The sequence below is a fragment of the Mirounga angustirostris genome, unplaced genomic scaffold, assembly GCF_029215605.1.
Source record: "Mirounga angustirostris isolate CCGP_5_RB_7025 unplaced genomic scaffold, mMirAng1.0.hap1 SCAF_1, whole genome shotgun sequence".
Lineage (NCBI taxonomy): Eukaryota > Metazoa > Chordata > Mammalia > Carnivora > Phocidae > Mirounga > Mirounga angustirostris.
In genome coordinates, this window is record NW_026991709.1 from 25196986 (window position 1) to 25217376 (window position 20391).

General features: G+C 35.1%; 1 pseudogene; it reads right to left on the bottom strand.

The window, feature by feature from the left end:
* Positions 1-2287: 2287 nt before the first annotated feature.
* Positions 2288-2958, bottom strand: LOC123834484 (UBX domain-containing protein 2A-like; annotated as a pseudogene).
* Positions 2959-20391: the final 17433 nt, after the last annotated feature.

Below are 20391 nucleotides of genomic sequence, written 5' to 3' on the forward strand. Positions count from 1 at the left end.
CTGAATTCATACATAATAATGATTCAAGGTAGTTTATTATACCATTAGTTTACATAACTCTATAAAGAACTGTATTAGTATACTGTTACTGCCATAATAGATTATTACAAATTTGGTGGCTTACAACAATGAATTTATTATCTTACCTTTGCTTAGGTCAGAAATATAACCTGGGTCTCACTGAGCTAAAATCAAGTTGTTAACAGACCTGTGTTTCTTTCTGAAGGTTCTGGTAGGGAAGCCATTTCCTTACCTTTTCCAGCCTCTAGAGGCTGCCTGCATGCCCTCAGTCATGGGCTCCTTTCTCCATCTTCAAAGCCAGCAAAATGGTATTTCTCTGACCATTACTTCATAGTCACATCTCCTTCTTACCATAGTTGGGAAAGGTCCTCCCTTTTTAAGGACTCATGTAATTAGATCGGATCCATCCAGATAATCCAAGATAATCTCCCCATCTCAAGGTCTATACCTTAAATCACACCTGTAAATTCCCTTATGCCTTATAAGGTAACATAGTAACAGGTTTCAGAGGTTAGGACCCATACATCTTGAAGGGAAAATCATTATTCTTTCTAGAGCAGAAAAAAAAAAAAATACAATCATTATCCACTCAAAGCAAGCTAATCATTTCCCCATTTTATCCTGCAGAGCAGTGAGAGACTTTTGCAAAATATGGCTAAGGGAATTTACAGGTGTGATTTAGGGTATAGACCTTAAGATGTGGGAGATTGTCCTGGATTCTGGATGGATCCAATCTAATTACATGAGTCTGGTTCATAATTTTATGAACTGTGAGTCCTACACTGACTTTGCCTCATTTCTGTCTGTTCCAAGATGTTGTTTTCTTTTATTTAGTCTTCTTATTTCAGTATTAATTTATTAATCAAAACTCTCTTCAAAGACAATCTTCACTGATAGAGATCATCAGGTCTTGCAGACTTGACAACTCTTGGAAGATGTCAGTTAAGTGATGCTATTTATTTTATATGCAAACCACGCTTTTACATATAACTTCAGGGATGGCTTCTATTCATATTTATAAAGGCTCACAGACGTGTCTCTCTCAGTATCCAAAATTACCACTGGTTTATGACTGCAAACCCTATGTGTTCTCCTCAAATTTCCCTAATGCACTAATGGAACTAATTGAAAACAGGTCCCTAATAGGACTTGAATACGTACCCCATGATGTTTTAAGTTTTCAACTGTAGGAAACAGAAAGAGTTTGTTTTTTTTTTTCCTCAAGGTTTTGGCTTCCCCACTCCTCACACTTGCACACAAATAGAAATATTTCCCCAGTGACTTGTACCTATGTTTTGTTCGCTTCATGAATTCAGGAAATTTAGTGAATTCTTCCCATTATTTCCCTTTTTGGTCTCCATTCCATTCTATAAACTGATTGGCATTGTTGAATACGTATAATAAAGAATTTAAGAAAAAGATTTGTACTCTCTATGTAAAACAGAAAACAATTTCAGCATGTGCGTGAAATAGAGATTCCATTGTCAGATAGTATTGACCTCACTAATCTTTAATATTTTACTTGTTAGAATATTTTCCAGAATTTACTCTGATGATCACAATCATCAATGAGATTATTGCCTTTTTTGTTGAAATACCATGTTTAATATACGTTTTACAAAAATAAAACATGCTTAAATAAAAAAGATTGAATACCTTGATGGACTTCCAAAAAATATCATGCTCCATTTACAACATACTTTACACCAAGTGGTTAAGAAATCCATTAAAAAAAACAACTACTCCAGAAAGAAACTACCCTAATCCTTGCTGCTAAAAATCACCAAATTTAATATTTGAAAATAATTGCAAATTAGAATATTATTCCCTTTTCTCTTTCAGAGTATGATTAGACATGATTAATTTTATGTGGCTACTACTTTTAATGGGTTATGCTTTGTCTTATGTTTGTTTCGTCCTGTATTAAAATGCTGGTACAAAATACTCCCTGTTAAAAATTTATGGGACTATTTAAAATGGAACATCGGCTGTTTAATTTCAAAAGAAGTTGTTGTTTTTTTTTTAGAGATTAAAATATTTTATTTCCCTAAAAAGGAACAACCTTAGATTGGAATAACAAATCCCCTCTTCCATTCCCCACCTGTTTAGCTTGACTTCCTCCCATTTAAAAGGAATTTGGGTCACAGAAGAACATTCGAAGGCACCATTTAAATATATGCTTCTTGGGGCGCCGGGGTGGCTCAGTGCCCAAGCGTCTGCCTTTGGCTCAGGTCATGGTCCCAGGGTCCTGGGATTGAGCCCCGCATCAGGCTCCCCGCTCAGCGGTCCCTCCTCCACTCTCCCTGCTTGTGTTCCCTCTCTCACTGTGTCTCTCTCTATGAGAAATGTTAAATTTCTGGACAATACTTTTTCCATTGGCTAACCAGATCTGTACATTAGTGATGGGTTCCAGATTGTTTAAACAAAAGACAAATTATTTTTATTCTCAACTTCGATCCTCTTTGCCTTAGAAACAATTTTTGGTGTGGCACTTCCCAGCCTGCGACCCTGTCCTGGGAAGGGCTGGAACACAGGCTTCGTTGACATACACACTTCATTATTTTTGTCTTCAACTTTAACATCCACCTCCTCTTTATCAAAAATTCCCTGTAATTCCAAAGGTAATTCCCCTTTTTTGATGGAGTTCAGAAACTGCTGACTTGCACCATCAGAGTAACTTCTGAAATCATCATTGCCTGTGAATCCATTTTTCCATAATTTTATACTTACATCGACCTGTTTCTTCTGTTCAGTGGGAGACATGCATTTGGCACCAACCTTCTCAGCTTCCTCAAAAAGGCTGTCAACAAAATATTCACAATTTCTTTGTCGATCGTCACTAAGAGGTTGGTTGTCAGACCCTGTTTCACAAACCCATTCTTCTTTTATACTTTCGAGATTATCTACTTCTTTCATTCTTTTGCCTTACTCAGGGTGTGGCCGCACTGCCGCCTCCCAGCCTGGTCCTCCGTTCGTTCAGGGGCCCTGGGCACCACAGTCGCTGTCGGGCTGGAGCTATGTAGACTAGTAGACCTGCCCAAGAAAATTACATGTCTTGGAATTTTTTTTTAAATATTGCTAATTATAATAAACATCAGTGACACTGAATTAAGTTATTTTAAAACTACTATTAGAATATCTACTTAACATATGATTTCACTATCTTAATCCTTCATGTACTATTTGTGGTGTCTGATAGTCAACTTCATGTGTCAACTTGACTGGGTTATGGGATCCCACATAGTTGGTCAAACATTATTTCTCGGCATGTCTGTGAAAATGTTTCTGTGAGATAATAACATTCAAATTGGTAGACTGAGTAAAGTGGATTGTCCTCCACAATATGGGTAGCCTCATCCAATCCTTTGAGGGTTAAAGAACAGAAAGGTGGAAGAAAGGCAAATTTAATCTCTCTGCTTGATCTGGGTCATCCATCTCCTTGTGCCCTTGGATATTGGTGTTCCTGATTCTCAGGCTTTTGGATTCAGACTGAGACTTACACCATTGGCTCCCCTGTCCCAGGCCTTCCGGTTTGGACTGGACTATACTACTGACTTTCCTGAGCTATACTTGCAGATCTATTGTGGGACTTCTCAGCCTCCATAATCATGTGGGCCAATACATCATAATAAATCTCTTTTGATAGATCTGTATATTGGTTCTATTTCTCTGGAGAACCCTGATATATTCTGTATCAGGCAGCATGTTAAGTAATAGAGAGATATCAGTGACCAGAACCGTGTCTGCTGTCTTGAAACTCAGGTTTAATTTTCAGTGCCTCCCAGCACAAAATCTGATCACATTGTAACTGGAGTGGACCAAAGAAGAATATCATTGATATGATAGAGAAGAAAATATAATCAAAGTTGAACAAAGTGTATGTATATCATACAATCCCCATATTCCAAAGTTTGATTCCAAATCAATCCATACATAGAATAATATCTATCATGGAAAACAAAATTAATTTATAGAGCTGATTATTTATAGAGTTTGTTTCTCATTTTTTGTAATTTTTTTTTTAGTTCAAGAGTAGCATCACCTAATGTTTAATATTATCATCTCATATTGATTGTTTGGCTTGCACTTTCTTTTTTCTTCCTTTCTTTTGTTTTTAACCTGTAAAATTCTCTGCTAGTGGGGACTTCCATTTCTGGCCAAGATAGAGGAAACTGGACCAACTTTACCATCCTTCCTGAATGACAAACAAAAAATGGACAAAATATATGAAACAACATTTTTTAAGGGAAATGCTAATTTTACCCCGAGGAGATATGAATATGCACCTGTTAGAATGTTTAAAATTAAAATAGCTGATCCTACCAAGTGTCGATGCAGATGTGGAAGAACTGTAACTTTCTCACACTGATCATGGAAATGTAAAATGGCACAACCATTTTAGAAAGCATTTTGGCAGGTTCTTTAAAAGTTAAAGATATATCTGCCATGTAAAGCAGTCATTCCACTCCTCAGCATTTACCCAACAGAAATAGAAGCATATGCTGTACAAAGCCTTGTATATGGATGTTCATAGCACTATTACTTATAATAGCCCAAAACAGACATAACTAAAGTTTCTATCAACAGGTAAATGGATAAATATATTGTGATATATTCGTGCAAAAAATGAATTATTATAACACACTACAGCATGAATGTATCTCAAATAATTATGCCGAGTGAAAGAAGCCAGACAAAAAGAAGAATACATACTGTTTTATTCCATTTATATAAAATTACAGGAAACTAAAACTAATCCATAGTGACAGAAAGCTGATCAGTGATTGCCTGAGGTCAAGGGTGGGGTGGAATGGAAATAGGAATGAGGGATTACTTAGTGGCACAAGGAAACTTCCACAGGTGGTGGGCATTATATATTCATTTTCTTGAGATTGCAGGTGGTTTCACAGGAGTAAAAATATGTAGAATATATTCAAATTGACATTTTAAACATGTGCAATTTATTTGTATGTCAATTGCATTTCACCAAGCCAATAAAGAAAGCTGGTAATGAATGATACCTAGATGTCTCAGTAAGCAGGATGCTTCCATATGATCTTGAATGAAATATTGACTGTAAAAGTGTTTGCTCTCCAGTAGGAAAAACACATTTTTGCTATAGGCACATGAGCTTTGTGTGTGTGATATCTTGAATATCCATTGACTGCTTCATGATGTTATACAGAATTTTAAAATTGTCAGTAGACTGCAGGTAGAAATACTTAAAAATGGCTCTCATTTCCTTGGCTAAAATCTCTAGTGCATGGTGATAGCAGCAAAGTATATTATAGCTGTTTTATTTCAAAGGCAGTTATATTTTAGTGGTGAGTGAAGGGCACCTTTATAGGGTCTATGGGACCCCATAGAATTTTGTAGTTTAGCATTTCTATCTAATGAATTAAATTGATTATGCCAAAGAGACATTTGGAATTGGCCATTTCCATATACTGGACATAAAATAAATATTTTGATTTTTGAATTTTGTAGAGAACAAACTATATCATTTTAGAAAATATGTTTTTTCTAACATTCTAATAAGAGCAAAATTTGAATAGACTCTTAATTTCAGATTAAAAAACACACACTTGCATAATTTATTTTATATAACCAATTTTAAGTACATGTGTATAATGTAAAATAATGGATAGCTCAATAACTTTATTCTAAGAACAAGGAAATTTTTCTGAATCATTATATTTTCAGGGTTTAAATTTTACCAAGTTGTGTTGACAAACATTATCACTAAAAATGCCAGGCTCTCAGTTACAAATTTACAGAAATATTGATGTAAAATAATGACCACATATATTTAAATTTCAGTGCTCTTAGGAAGCAAAGAAAAAAGATACAAAAGCATATTTTGAGTCCCTTTGAAGTTTAGAAAATATACATAAGTAGAACCTTCTTCCAATTTTACTACAACTATACTTTCACAAATATATGGGAAAAGTTTACTTCCAGTTTTTAATAAGTTCTATTGGACTCAACAGAATTTTTGAGAGAAAAAAACATATTGTTTATTTTACAACTATTTTCTCAAGTGGACCTAACCTCAGGATATAAAAAATTGTTTTTCTAATTGAGCATTTTATTTACATCAAATATCAACTATTTTGAAGAATTTCTACTGCCTTGTATATGTTTTCTTCCCTGTCTATACTTTTCTTATAAATCTATTATGAAGTAATGCTGGAATTTTATGGGAACTCTACATAACTCCTCTTAGTCCACCTACTGAGCTCTAAGTGAGCTCTTCCTCGTGGTCATCACTAAGCTTTTACAAGTTGCAAATCACTACCACTAAAAAGTAAAAACTTTTCAACTTCTCTTCTCCAGTATATGTGTCTTAATGTATACCTATTCAAGTTGAGAAATATGATAACTAATATGAAAATATAAAAGTTTACAGTGCTATCTCTTAAGAACTCTTTGCTTATTTAGTTACCAGTATTGTTATCTATTTTTTTAGCCAGTATTGAACTCTCAACTCTTAGAGCTTTGACAGGTAATGGATTTCATCTTTTGGATTAACTCCAATGAAATAATAGAGATTACCAGTACAGAGTCTTGAGAAGAATCCTGCAGCCACAATGGCTTTCCTGCCGGTGGAGAAATTGGCTGTCCATGTGGTATTAGTATCCCCTGTTGAAGAGCTAGCTACCAATACTCAAGCTGTTCCTTTGGTTTATGCTCTGTATTAGATGATCATCCATCTGGTTAATGGTGTTGCAATTTGCTTATTGCTACATTCTAAAAGAAATGAATAACTTGGTTCTGCCATCCAGAAATATACTACTATCTCTGAAATAGAATCACTGGAAGGAAGTATGTAAGGGTACATGCCTTGAAAGTCAGAGGCCCATGGGGATTCATCACTAAGTAAAGAATGAGTATTTCTCAAGGGAAGCCAAATCTCCTACCAAGATAGTGGAGATGAACATTTATCAACCCATATTTACATTTTTAAAAGTAAAATTAAGGGGTGTGTGTGTGGCTCAGTCAGTTAAGTGTCTGCCTTCTGCTCTGGTCATGATCCCAGGGTCCTGGGATTGAGCTGTGCATTGGGCTCCCTGCTCAGCAGGGAGCCTGCTTCTCCCTCTGCCCTTCCCCCTGGTCGTGCTCTGTCTCTCTCTCTCTCTCTCTCTTGCTCTCGCTCTCGCTCTCACTCTCTCTCAAATAAATAAATAAATAAAATCTTTAAAAAATAAAATAAAAATAAAATTAAGTTCTCAGGACAAAGTGACATTTACTTTGAAATTGCCACTGAGTTGATTTGAATAATAGTCTAATATGTATTAATATTTTTAAACTTTACTCTCCTAAGTATCAATTAAATAATTTTCTTGATTAATATGGAAATGTTTTCTACTTCTCACATATTATTATTATGAAGCACAAAATCCTCTCTTTTTATTTATAGTATAAGCTTTTTTTTTTTTTTAATATTTTATTTATTTATTTGACAGAGACATAGCGAGAGAGGGAACACAAGCAGGGGGAGTAGGAGAGGAAGAAGCAAGCTTCCCCGCAGAGCAGGGAGCCGGATGTGGGGCTCGATCCCAGGGTCCTGGGATCAGAACCTGAGCCGAAGGCAGACGCTTAACGACTGAGCCACCCAGGCGCCCCTAAGCTTTTTTTTAATTTGAAATTCTATCAGGCTGAATCAGACAACATATAGAATTCTGTACTTTACTAATAATGGTGCTATGCAAGTGTTCAAAATAATTTTAATAGTTTCAACTTTTAGTGAAATTAGTTCTAATTAAAATCTTTATCTGGGTAAAACTAAAAATAAACTGTTTGGAGGCAGCTTTCTTTCATGTTATATGGCTACTTTCATTTAATCTTATAGCTCCCTTACATTTTTTTCAATCTATCTTCTGATTTGAAAATTATTTTGTCATTTTCTTTTCAGTTTTAAATGTCCTTCCCCAAGAAAATTATTTATTAATAGTAAAATTTCACCAAAAAGTATATTTAATGTTTAACCTTAGCACAAAAATGATAGTACTATGAAAGGGTATCTATTACATATTACACCATGAAGGATACTTCTTATAGATTCAGTATAATTTTAGACCATTTTATGATGTTTACTTTCCATCATTTTAAATGTTTGAAGGCTGATGTAAACTGCAATCTGGGAAACAGATTCATGGGGACATTTTTTTGTTTTTGTTTTTGTTTTTGTTTTATTTTGTTATGTTATGTTAATCACCATACATTACATCATTAGTTTTTGATGTAGTGTTCCATGATTCATTGTTTGCGTATAACACCCAGTGCTCCATTCAGTACATGCCCTCTTTAATACCCATCACCAGGCTAACCCATCCCCCATCGCCCTCCCCTCTAGAACCCTCAGTTTGTTTCTCAGAGTCCATAGTCTCTCATGGTTCATCTCCCCCACCAATTCCCCCCCCTTCATTTCTCCCTTCCTACTATCTTCTTTTTTTTTAACATGTAATGTATTATTTGTTTCAGAGGTACAGGTCTGTGATTCAACAGTTTTACAAATTCACAGCACTCACCATAGCACATACCCTCCCCAATTTCTATCACCCAGCCGCCCCATCTGTCCCTCCCCCCACCACTCCAGCAACCCTCAGTTTGTTTCCTGAGATTAAGAATTCCTCATATCGGTGAGACCATATGATACATGTCTTTCTCTGATTGACTTATTTCGCTCAGCATAATACCCTCCAGTTCCAACCACATCATTGCAAATGGCAAGATTTAATTCCTTTTGATGGCTGCATAATATTCCATTGCATATATGTACCACATCTTCTTTATCCATTCATCTGTCAATGGACATCTTGGCTCTTTCCATAGTTTGGTTATTGTGGACATTGCTGCTATAAACATCAAGGTGCACGTACCCCTTCAGATCGCTACATTTGTATCTTTGGGGTAAATACCCAGTAGTGCAATTGCTGGGTCATAGGGTAGCTCTATTTTCAACTTTTTGAGGAACCTCCATTCTGTTTTCCAGAGTGGCTACACCAGCTTGCATTCCCACCAACAGTGCAGGAGGGTTCCCCTTTTTCTGCATCCCCACCAACATTTGTCGTCTCCTGACTTATTAATTTTAGCCATTCTGACTGGTGCATGGTGGTTATCTCATTGAGGTTTGATTTGGATTTCCCTGATGCCAAGCGATGTTGAGCACTTTTTCATGTGTCTGTTGGCCATTTGGATGTCTTCTTTGCAAAAATGTCTGTTCATGTCTTCTGCCCATTTCTTGACTGGATCATTTGTTCTTTAGGTGTTGAATTTGATGAGTTCTGTATAGATTTTGGATACTAACCCTTTATCCGATATGTCATTTGCAAATATCTTCTCCCATTCTGTCAGTTGTCTTTTGGTTTTGTTGACTGTTTCGTTTGCTGTGCAAAAGCTTTTTATCTTGATGAAGTCCAATAGTTCATTTTTGCCCTTGCTTCCTTTGCCTTTGGTGATGTTTCTAGGAAGAAGCCGCTGTGGCTGAGGTCAAAGAGGTTGCTGCCTGTGTTCTCCTTGAAGATTTTGATGGACTCCTGTCTCAGATTTAAGTCTTTCAACCATTTTGAGTCTATTTTTGTGTGTGGTGTGAGGAAATTGTCCAGTTCCATTCTTCTGCATGTGGCTGTCCAATTTTCCCAACACCGTTTGTTGACATCTTCACAATATTTGTTCTTCCAATCCATGAGCATGGAACGTTTTTCCATTTCTTTGTGTCTTCCTCAATTTCTTTCTTGAGTATTTTATAGTTTTCTGAGTACAGATTCTTTGCCTCTTTGGTTAGATTTATTCCTAGGTATCTTATGGTTTTGGGTGCAATTGTAAATGGGATTGACTCCTTAATTTCTCTTTCTTCTGTTTTGTTGTTGGTGTATAGGAATGCCACTGATTTCTGTGCATTGATTTTATATCCTGTCACTTTACTGAATTCCTGTATGGGTTCTAGCAGTTTTGGGGTGGAGTCTTTTTGGTTTTCCATATAAAGTATCATATCATCTGTAAAGAGTGAGAGTTTGACTTCTTTTTTACTGATTTGGATGCCTTTTATTTCTTTTTGTTGTCTCATTGCTGAGATTAGGACTTCTAATACTATGTTGAATAGCAGTGGTGATAGTGGACATCCCTGCCATGTTCCTGACCTTAGGGGGAAAGCTCTCAGTTTTTCCCCATTGAGAATGATATTGGCTGTGGGTTTTTCATAGATGGCTTTTATGATATTGAGGTATGTACCCTCTAACCCTATACTTTGAAGAGTTTTGATCAAGAAAACATGCTGTACTTTGTCATATGCTTTTTCTGCATCTACTGAGAGGATCATATGTTTCTTGTTCTTTCTTTTATTAATGTATTGTATCACATTGATTGATTTGTGATGTTGAACCAGCCTTGCAGCCCAGGGATAAATCCATGGGGACATTTAAAAATATATTTTCCATTTCTCTGAATAACAAGTCACTTGGTTTTGCAATAGATCAAGTTTTGACATTAAAATTTGGATGTGATGTTGCATGTCATGGCAATTCATTGTCCTTATCAAAGTCTCTACATTGAAAGAAAACCACACTTCGCTTTTTAAAAACAGTAAACTCAAATCTTGTTCTAAAGTACATAAATCATTTATTAATACAGCATAGGCATTAAGTTTAAGAAATTTTAAAATTTTGTAAGTCAATAGCTATATAATTTCAAAATTAAAGAAAAATAAGATTGGAGTGGTTCTTAAATTTCACCTAATCCAACCATGCCTATAATAACAAAACTCTATATCGACCCACTACATGTCCATTTAGGATATGCCTGATCACTTCCAGCTATGCTGAAGTCAGTGAATCTTTAGGGGATCATTTCATCTCAAGACACCCTTCTTTTCCTCAACCACTGGGCCTACTTCTAAACTATAAGCCATAAAAAACAAATCAAATTCATGTCTTCTTCCACAGGAGAGTTGTTGAAATATTTGGAAAGCAGCTCTCTCTCCACTCTGGCTAAATATTCCAGGGTTGTTCATATTTATTGCAAATTTGGCACTAATTTCCTTCTCATCAAGCCTACTCTTTCTCTGAACATAACCCAATTAGTCTAGATGTCTTTAAACTTTTTATACCATTACTGAAAGCAATCTTTTATGTGGAATCTAACCTACAGCAATTAGAAGTAAATAATCACCTCCAATAATACAAATGTCATGCTTCTTCTGTTATCACAGATTAAGAGCACAGCCTATGTAATGACTATTATATTATGCAGTGAAATCCTTATGTCTCTCACATATGCTGCCCAAATTCCATATTCCTTGCATCTTGAACCCTTATGGTAGGCTTTAGAGATTCAAGTTGAGAAACAAACAGTTTTGTTGTTTATAAAGATTTAGTCAGTAACAAACTTGAGTGTCCTCTGCACTTAAAATGTTAATTAATCTCGGACTCAAAGAATATGGTCGACTATTCAGACCACAGTTTTTGTTGTCTGTAGGCAACCTCTGTAGATCTCTAGATTCAACTTCATCATCTATAAAGCGAGAATAATATCACTATCTATCCTGAAAGGATGGTTCATGAATTAAAGAGATGATTTTCATTAAATTTTCTACATAATGGCTGACTTAGTAAGCACTGAAATAAGTTATGAAGATGAGGGTGGGTGGAGCCTAGGATCTCACATTTGTCACTTAAACTTTTTGTTTTGTTTTGTTTTTACCAAATTAAAAGCTGAATTATGATACTAAAATCTTTCTTGTCAGAACACAGGGAAAAATACACTTTATATCCTACTTTCAAGAGCTCTTATCTGATAAGAAATAGACATGTGGGGGCGCCTGGGTGGCTCAATCGTTAAGTGTCTGCCTTCAGCTCAGGTCATGATCCCAGGGTCCTGGGATCGAGCCCCGCATCGGGCTCCCTGCTCGGCGGGAAGTCCGCTTCTCCCCCTGCTTGTGTTCCCTCTCTCGCTGTGTCTCTCTCTGTCACATAAATAAATAAAATCTTTATTAAAAAAAAAAAAGAAATAGACATGTGTAAAGCAAATGAGAAATTAACATAAAAGCTAAATGCAATGCATATCTTCAGTAAACATAGAATTCAACATTGATGTACGTGCACTGAGATATAGCTGGAGAGATCAGAGTGGGCTCCACAGAGAGTACAGGCTTGAAGACAAAGCAGGAGATGAATAAGAGTCTTTTTGGCAAACCAACAAATGCAGACATCCTGCACAGGGCTATAAGAAATCATGGCATCGTCAGGGATGAGAAATAGTGTAACATAAACCATGAAGAAAGGACAGGAGGAAAGGAGAATCACCAGCACATAGTTCATAATGGGACTGCAAATCATATATAGGATTTTATATTTTTATTCTGCATGCTAAGGGAAGTTATGGGAATAAGCAGGTGGATACCATATTAATGCTCTAATCATATTGTAAGGTTTGAAATATGAGTGTGACAGGAATAGAACACGTGAAGTTGAGCTCAAGTGTGCTTGATGGCAGGGAAATCTATAAGAAAGAAGTGAAACAATTCAGTTGAGAAAATATGAGGATCTAATGCAAGAAAATGGAAATCAGAATGTGAAGAACAGATAGTTATGGGGCATACTAGCAGTAAAACATTTTGAAATATTAATGTGGAACCTTAAAATCAGACATGTGGAAGAAAATTAAGGCAGCTTATTTTTTGAAACACGAGAGATGTTGGTTTTATTCTCTGAGATAGAGAATAAAGAAAGGATTACAAATTGGAAGAACTTTGCAACCGTTAGATTATATTTTAAGCTAATATACTTTAAGGTGTTAGAAGCCCAAACAAGGTTGGGGGATAATGAGAGAGATTTGGTGAAACATCTCCAGTAAGTGACAGTCTAAGACGAAGTAAATTTTCTCAGAGTATGCAGAATAAGGAAAGATCTAAGTCCAAGCCTTATGGAATGCCAATGATTATGGGATATGTTTTAATGTGTGTACTTGCATGTTGAGGGAAAATGCCAATAGGTAGATTGAAAGTACATGATATTGAGTTAAATTCCCAAGGAGAGGACAGAAAACATGATCCCATGCCAGGTAAGTGGATTGCATTTTAGAAGAGATTGAGACTGGCAGGAAAGAGGCACACCGAAGTGCTGGTACAAATAAATGGGCAAGAGATGGGAGGAATTTGAAAGAATTTCTTCCTGATAGAGTTCATTTCCTATAAAAAGGAAAGCAGAATAATCTGGTAAATGTAAGGAGACAAAATTAAAAATGTGAGCTTTAATAACACAGAACTTGTAAAATAGTTGCTGAGGTTAGTAGCATAGGGAACTTTCCAAAAACATGAGGATGACCCAGCAATGATAAAGGCACAGGGAAAGTCATAATCTTCATATATGTAATGAAAAATATATCCATGATGTTATAATTGTCTCCAGTAGAATTGAGCTATTCGTTGTGAGATTAAAGAAGACAGATTTTCACAGGGGCAGAGGCAGAGGGACCACAACCACAGGGGAAAGACAGCTGTTTTTAGTTATGTCATCCGAAATATTGTCTCACCAGAGTTCAACCCTCCATTCATGTCTCATTGCATGCGAGTCATCCCCTCCTTGTCTTTTCAAGAGTTTCCAGCTATAACCTGATGTAACATCCATTCCCCACTTCTATTCAAAAACTGCCCAGCCTTAAAATCACAACTGTTTCCTCTACATGAGAGATATTTTTCCAAATGTTCCAACATTGTCTGAGCTTTTCTTTGAAATGCTATTAAACATAAAAATCAATACTGATATTTTAGTTTTCTACCTGTTCTAATTTTTTCATGGGTATTGGTATTATGGTACCAGGTTTAATGTCCTGGTACTTGTCTTATACTGTATATCCATAAGTGTCTTTTACAAAAATTGTTATGTATGTTTAAAAATAGGCTTCCTGACTTTAAATATCAACAGTATTCCACATTCCTCAGTGAGAAGGAATTTATGAGTTTAACTCTTAATGAAATATTTAGTTGTCATAAAACATAAAATATCTTTGGCTTAACTGCACTCCAGAAAAAGTTTGTTTTGTTGTATCTTGAGACATATTACTGCTCATTGCACATAAAGCAATCCTAGATTTAGTAGACCCATTTCAAACAAGAAAAAGTGGAAATACATTTGGTCTGTCTAGAGACAATGAGAAGATGAGAACTTTAATTCTCAGTATTAAATACAATAAAACCATAACTTTTAAAGGATGTATTATTAAATATTTGTTTCCCATTAAAACTTAAATAATAGTAGAGACTAAAGTAATTAAATGTTATAAAACCTCTTTTAAGATATTCTGATTAATTAAAGCTCTCTATATAAAAGGAGTTGCCTCAAGTTCTTTCACTAGAAGGTAATAGAAGATGGATAGGTAGATAGCTAGCTAGCTAGATGAATAGATAGATAGATGATAGAGACTTTGCAAGGACATCAGACTTGTGAAGTCAAATATATGTATTTGGTAAAGTTAACTTTGTAACCAGTGATGTTAATGTGTATTCTATAGTTCTTGAATCTTATTTATGTCTGGAAAAACATAACTTTATAAAAATACTTAAATCTGTTATAAATAAAGAAAAAACAAAGCAGTCATGGAAAATATCATGTTGTGTTTAATGTAAATCTGAGCTCTGCCTCTGACTATACTGCCACTGAATTATGAAATGTTAGAAATAATGTCAAGAAACTTGGCATATAAAAATGTTGATATAAACTACTCAAGACATAAGCATAAATGATGTTTATTCAGTGATGCCAAAACATACAAACCAGAGTATATGATACAGTGATCTTAAATTCAAGAAGTAGGAAAAAAATATGTTCAAGTCTGTAGCTGATTCTTTAAAAATAAATCATATTTTTATGAATAATTGTATGGACAGATCAATTCATGTAGCATAAAATATAGAAAGACAGTTTGATGGGTTTTATCTATTTTATAAAACCTTCTTGCTAGATATGTGCAGTTGCTCACTTTTTAAATCATCTGTAATAATAGATGTATATATCTCTAAAGAAGTGTGTAACACCTAGGACTGTCTTACCTCAACATTGATGAACAGAAGTAAAGGAGCCTGATGGCCATTAAACAGTCTAAAAAAATTATTTTGCTAAAGAGGAAATAGAGACACTGAGAAGAAAAGCAATAGCTTTTTTCTTTGGCAGCTAGTAAATGTCAGAACTAGGACTAAAACCCAGATCTCAAACTATGACTTCAAACTATGTAAACTTCTTTTTTTTTCTTCTTTTTTCTTTTTTTTAATTTTATTTTATTATGTTATGTTAGTCACCATTCAATACATCATTAGTTTTTGATGTGGTGATCCACGATCCATTGTTTTCATATAACATCCAGTGCTCCAAGCAGTATGTGCCTTCCTTAATACCCATCACCAGGCTACCCCATCCCTCCATCCCCCTCCCCTCTAAAACCCTGTTTGTTTCTCAGAGTCCATAGTCTCTCATGGTTCATCTCTCCCTCCGATTCCCCCCCCTTCATTTTTCTCTTACTTCTCCTAATTTCCTCCATGCTGTTCCTTATGTTCCACAAATAAGTGAAACCATATGATAATTGACTTTCTCTGCTTGACTTATTTCACTTAGCATAATCTCTTCCAGTCCCATCCGTGTTGATGTAAAAGTTGGGTATTCATCCTTTCTGATGGCTGAGTAATACTTCTTTTTAAAAATATTCTGTTTATAATTGACAAATGTGTTATGTGTTCTCAATGGAGGTCACTAAAATATCCACATCATATTGTTAAGAGGTTTAAAGAAACCAAGGGATAGAGGAGTTTCAAGAAGAAATTATTTCTGCAGTTGGGCCCATGGCTACTGTGAAGCAACAGTAAGTAAGTACAGAGATTTTTAAGGTAACATATTTTAAAATGCATAAAATTTTATCACATAAAAATTAACAATAAATTTGTTTTAAAGATTTTTTCCATACAATTTTTAAATGACCCTATTGAAAGATGAGTAAGTGTATGATACAGGAATGGCTTACAAAATGGCACCATTCTACCTCCTGAAAAATTATTTTCATAGGTTCCAAAAATACTACCATCAAAATTCTTGAGATAATCACCCCAGGTCCACTGTGTCATTACAAATGTTAACACAAAAAGATCCAAAGATCTCTACATTTAATATGGGTGACAGGACTTGGTTAAATCAATAACTACTGAAAACTGACTTTTCTCTACCTTTAATTGTGCTTACTTGATTCAGTATTAAGATTGGCTCCAAACAATTTACAGAGGGTCATAATTTCCACAAAATCAATGTCAGAGAACAAGTTGAAAATGCTTTCATCTGAAGTAGAGATTCAAGTGAGACTTCTCATAGGGATAGTTTAAAACAGAAGCTTATATTCAGCACAAGTCCCCATGAATTCCCCATGGGGAGGCACCAGCTATGGGGTTACATGTCAAGGAAACTAGAAAATTTACATAATTTTAATATGATTTAAAAAACTTCTTTCTGCCAGTATCTCTGTGATAATGAACTTCTTTATTATTATTATTATTATTATTATTATTATTATTATTATTATTATGTTATGTTAGTCACCATACATTACATCATTAGTTTTTGATGTAGTGTTCCATGATTCATTGTTTGCATATATATGAACTTCTGAGCATTCATGTTAAACACTAGTTTTAATTCTTGTTCCATAATTTTGAAAAAAATTATTCAGAAACCAAAGGAACTCAAAGGAAGACTTTGTTTCTTGTGAGTGTGGGAAGTGGAAAATATTGCAGTAGGAGAGCTCTGAAAATTGTTTAATGCTCCCAGTATTACAGGACAGACACAGAAGTAAAACCCCTTCTGTGGAAGAATAGAGACAAAAGAGACTGATGTTCAAGTGATAGGAGATAGTACAGTCAGGCTGAGGCCAGTACTACCATGAGACTAGGTGGTCAAAGAGACCAAAGCCACCTGTGCCCACGCAGTAAAGGACTGTGCTCATTTTCATACCGGACTTCAAAGCAAAAATTACAGTGTTTGTATTTAGTCCATCCACTACAGCAAATGGAAAAAAAAATAGTGGAAAATCTCTACATATTTATTTTTTGTTAATTTTAACTTTATAATTTCTATGTTTGTGCATGGTTTATAATGTTCATAGCAAAGCAATGCATCCCCATGCACACCCAGTCACATATAGAAACATTAGCTAATAGTTGTTTTTCAGATATGATAAATTAGTAAAAGTGTTCAGATATCACTGCTTTGGAATTAAGATGTGAAGCTTTCCCTAGAATGCAAGAAGTCTGCAAATTCTAAAAATCTTCAAGGAGTAGAAGAAAGAAGCAGAGAATTCAGTCATAGGTTGGTGATAAATAATGCCTAGGAAACAGGCCTCAACCTAGAATTTTCTGGGTCCCTGGCAGGATGGGAGACCCAACATGTAAAAAGGAAAGCCCAAATTTCCTAAGTAGGTAAGAAATTTGTCTCATAGCAAGATGCAGATACAAATAAAGCACAGAACAGTATACAGAAAATACAGTAAAGAAACAGCAGCTTCTGATCTAGTACAAGAGAAAAACTAGTACATGGTATACAGATGCAACATAAATGTGGAAAAACCCTGACCAGCCCTTCTTTCAAGATCATACAAAATGAAGCTTAAAGCAGGAATACAGGAATATAGCAAGTGACTAAGAAAACATTGTAAACAAAGATGGGTTCCGTATTTCAGTTCTGTCTCTTACTATGAGACCTTGAATTTGTCACAAAATCTCTCTAAATATCTCAGTGTTATAAGTCCTGACATCTTGAAATGGCTATCTCTCTGATTTCTTATAAAAAGTTAATGAAATTGTTTGTGAAATATTTAGCTGATTGCTTGACACATTGTATATATTTGTTAGAATACATACACAGATTTAATGCCTATTGTCAGAGATGATCAAGATGGAATATAGGACACAAGACAAAAAAATGTTTGAAAAATTAAGATGTTCACAGCATCAACTGTAGGAAAAGTACTTGATATCAAGTTAAGTAATCCATTACTGGGATGTCTTTAAAAGAGACATTTAGAGAAAGACTCACAAACAGGAGGCAGCCATGTGAAGGAGGTAGAGATTATTAGAGTTTTGCAGCCACAAGCCAAGGAACTGGAAGCTAGAAGAGGCAAGGAAAGAAATCCTCCTTATACCCTCTAGTGGCTGTGCAGAATTATGAGAGAATAAGTTTCTGTTATTTTAAACTATCACGTGTGCGGTGATCTGTTATGGCAGCCTTAGGAAACCAATAAGACTACTTCAAAAAATAAATAATTAATAGTTAAAAAAGAGCACAGGGGCATTGCAAATATAATACATCTATTGACCACAGTGTGCCTGCTGTATATCAAAACTCTGAAGATTCATAAAGAATGCAAAGATGAAGAGCTCCTAGTAATGAGAAACATTTGAGACCTAGGTAACTCTTAAAGAATTCATTTTTTAAACTCTTTTTTTTTGCCTTTAACTTTTATTTTCTGGACAATTTTTAAAAAGCATCTTATTCTTGGGCGCCTGGGTGGCTCAGTTGGTTAAGTGACTGCCTTCGGCTCAGGTCATGATTCTGGAGTCCTGGGATCGAGTCCCACGTCGGGCTCCCTGCTCAGCAGGGAGCCTGCTTCTCTCTCTGACCCTCCCCCCTCTCATGCTCTCTATCTCATTCTCTCTCTCAAATAAATAAATAAAATCTTTAAAAAAAAAAAGCATCTTATTCTTAGTTGAGATACCCATTTTTAAAGCAAAAATGTCTAGCATCTAGAGGTCTTGTTGGGAAGGAAAAACTTTTCCTCTACATTCTTAAGCTCAGTGTCTGGGGGTGTGTGAATTAAACAAAAGACAGATAAAGAGGAGAAAAGATATACAATTTTTGTTAATATTCACATGCACTAGAGTTCATAGAAATGTGAAATTCAAAAAAGGGAAAAGAGTTTGGGCTTCAAGGGACCATAAACTATGGTAAAGTGATTACAGCATATATAGGGGAAGCTAATGGAAGATAAAGGTTATTTTAGTAAGCTTTATTTACACAGGCTCATCTTGCTTCCAACTCTCTGTCTGATGATGAGTCACTGCCCTCTCTTTGTTAATGTAAAGAGGGACATCTCCACAAAGAGAAGTTTATATCCTACACTTAGGCAGAAAAGAAAAGGACAGAGAACTGTTCCTGTATCTGTTGATTCGCCACTGCTTTCCGCTCGTAAGAATCCTTACACCTGAGTATTTTGAGGTGGCATATCCTGGACTCCTTCAGCCCTAAACAGCCATCTTACCGAAATTCTGTGGACCACAAATAAAATAACCAAGCATATAAATATATATACACTTACTACCATAATTTATAAGATTGTTATTATTATTTACTAGTTATGAAAAAGTTTAGGTTATAATGGTCTCCTGATAGTCGAAGGCTGCAATGGTATTTAAAGGTATAGCCCACACTCAAATTGGCACTTGTCTGAATGAAGCTTGCCTTCTGAATCACTATTCTATTGCCATGTAACCTAGTCTCATATTGTATTGTATTCTTGTATTATAATACAAGAAGAAATGAATCTGGGGGGAAAAAGTCATTTATATTTTCATTGTGTTCTCATCATATTTGTCTTTCATTTATTGCCTTATTCACTCAACTATAATTTTTGTTGTTACAAGGTTTAAATGCCAGCAAACAGATAAGTGATAAACAAGTTGGCACAAGATTATCATTTCCTCTAGAAAGATATTCCTTAAAAATATTCCCTAGATGTTTAGGCAGCAGATGGTATCTAATAAGTTAAACTCCAGTGGCAGTCATGAGTGAGTGATGATTAAATTTTAAATCAAATCATGTTCTCAGAAGTATCTTGATATCTCGTTTTATTTGTTAATTGCACTCTGAATGGTTCAAGTCTTTGAAGTAATCAATGCAATTCCATGTGTCTACATTTAGTAAGAAATGTTCATTTACAAGCTTTTACAGATAATCAGCAAGACATAGAATTATAAAATTCTGTTTACTATTTTATTTAACAATCCAAGATATATTGAGCTCTTAATATGTGTCAAGCTCTAAAGCGGGTGAAAGGGATAAATAATACATGATTTTTCCTTCAATAAACACCTAATCTAATAAGAGAGACTGAAATATGAGCACTAAGAATGACTCTATGGCGTAGGGACTTGAGAAAATGTAGAACAAAGAGTCATTGTACAAAGAAAAAGGTGAAATATATTTTGGGATAAGTCAGGGACTAATCATGAAAGTAGGAATTACTGGACAGACAAAGCAAGGGCAGATATTTAAGACAAAGAGAATTCCATAAACCAGATTAGAAATAGAATGAATAAATTTGAAGAATAGCAACTTTCTATTC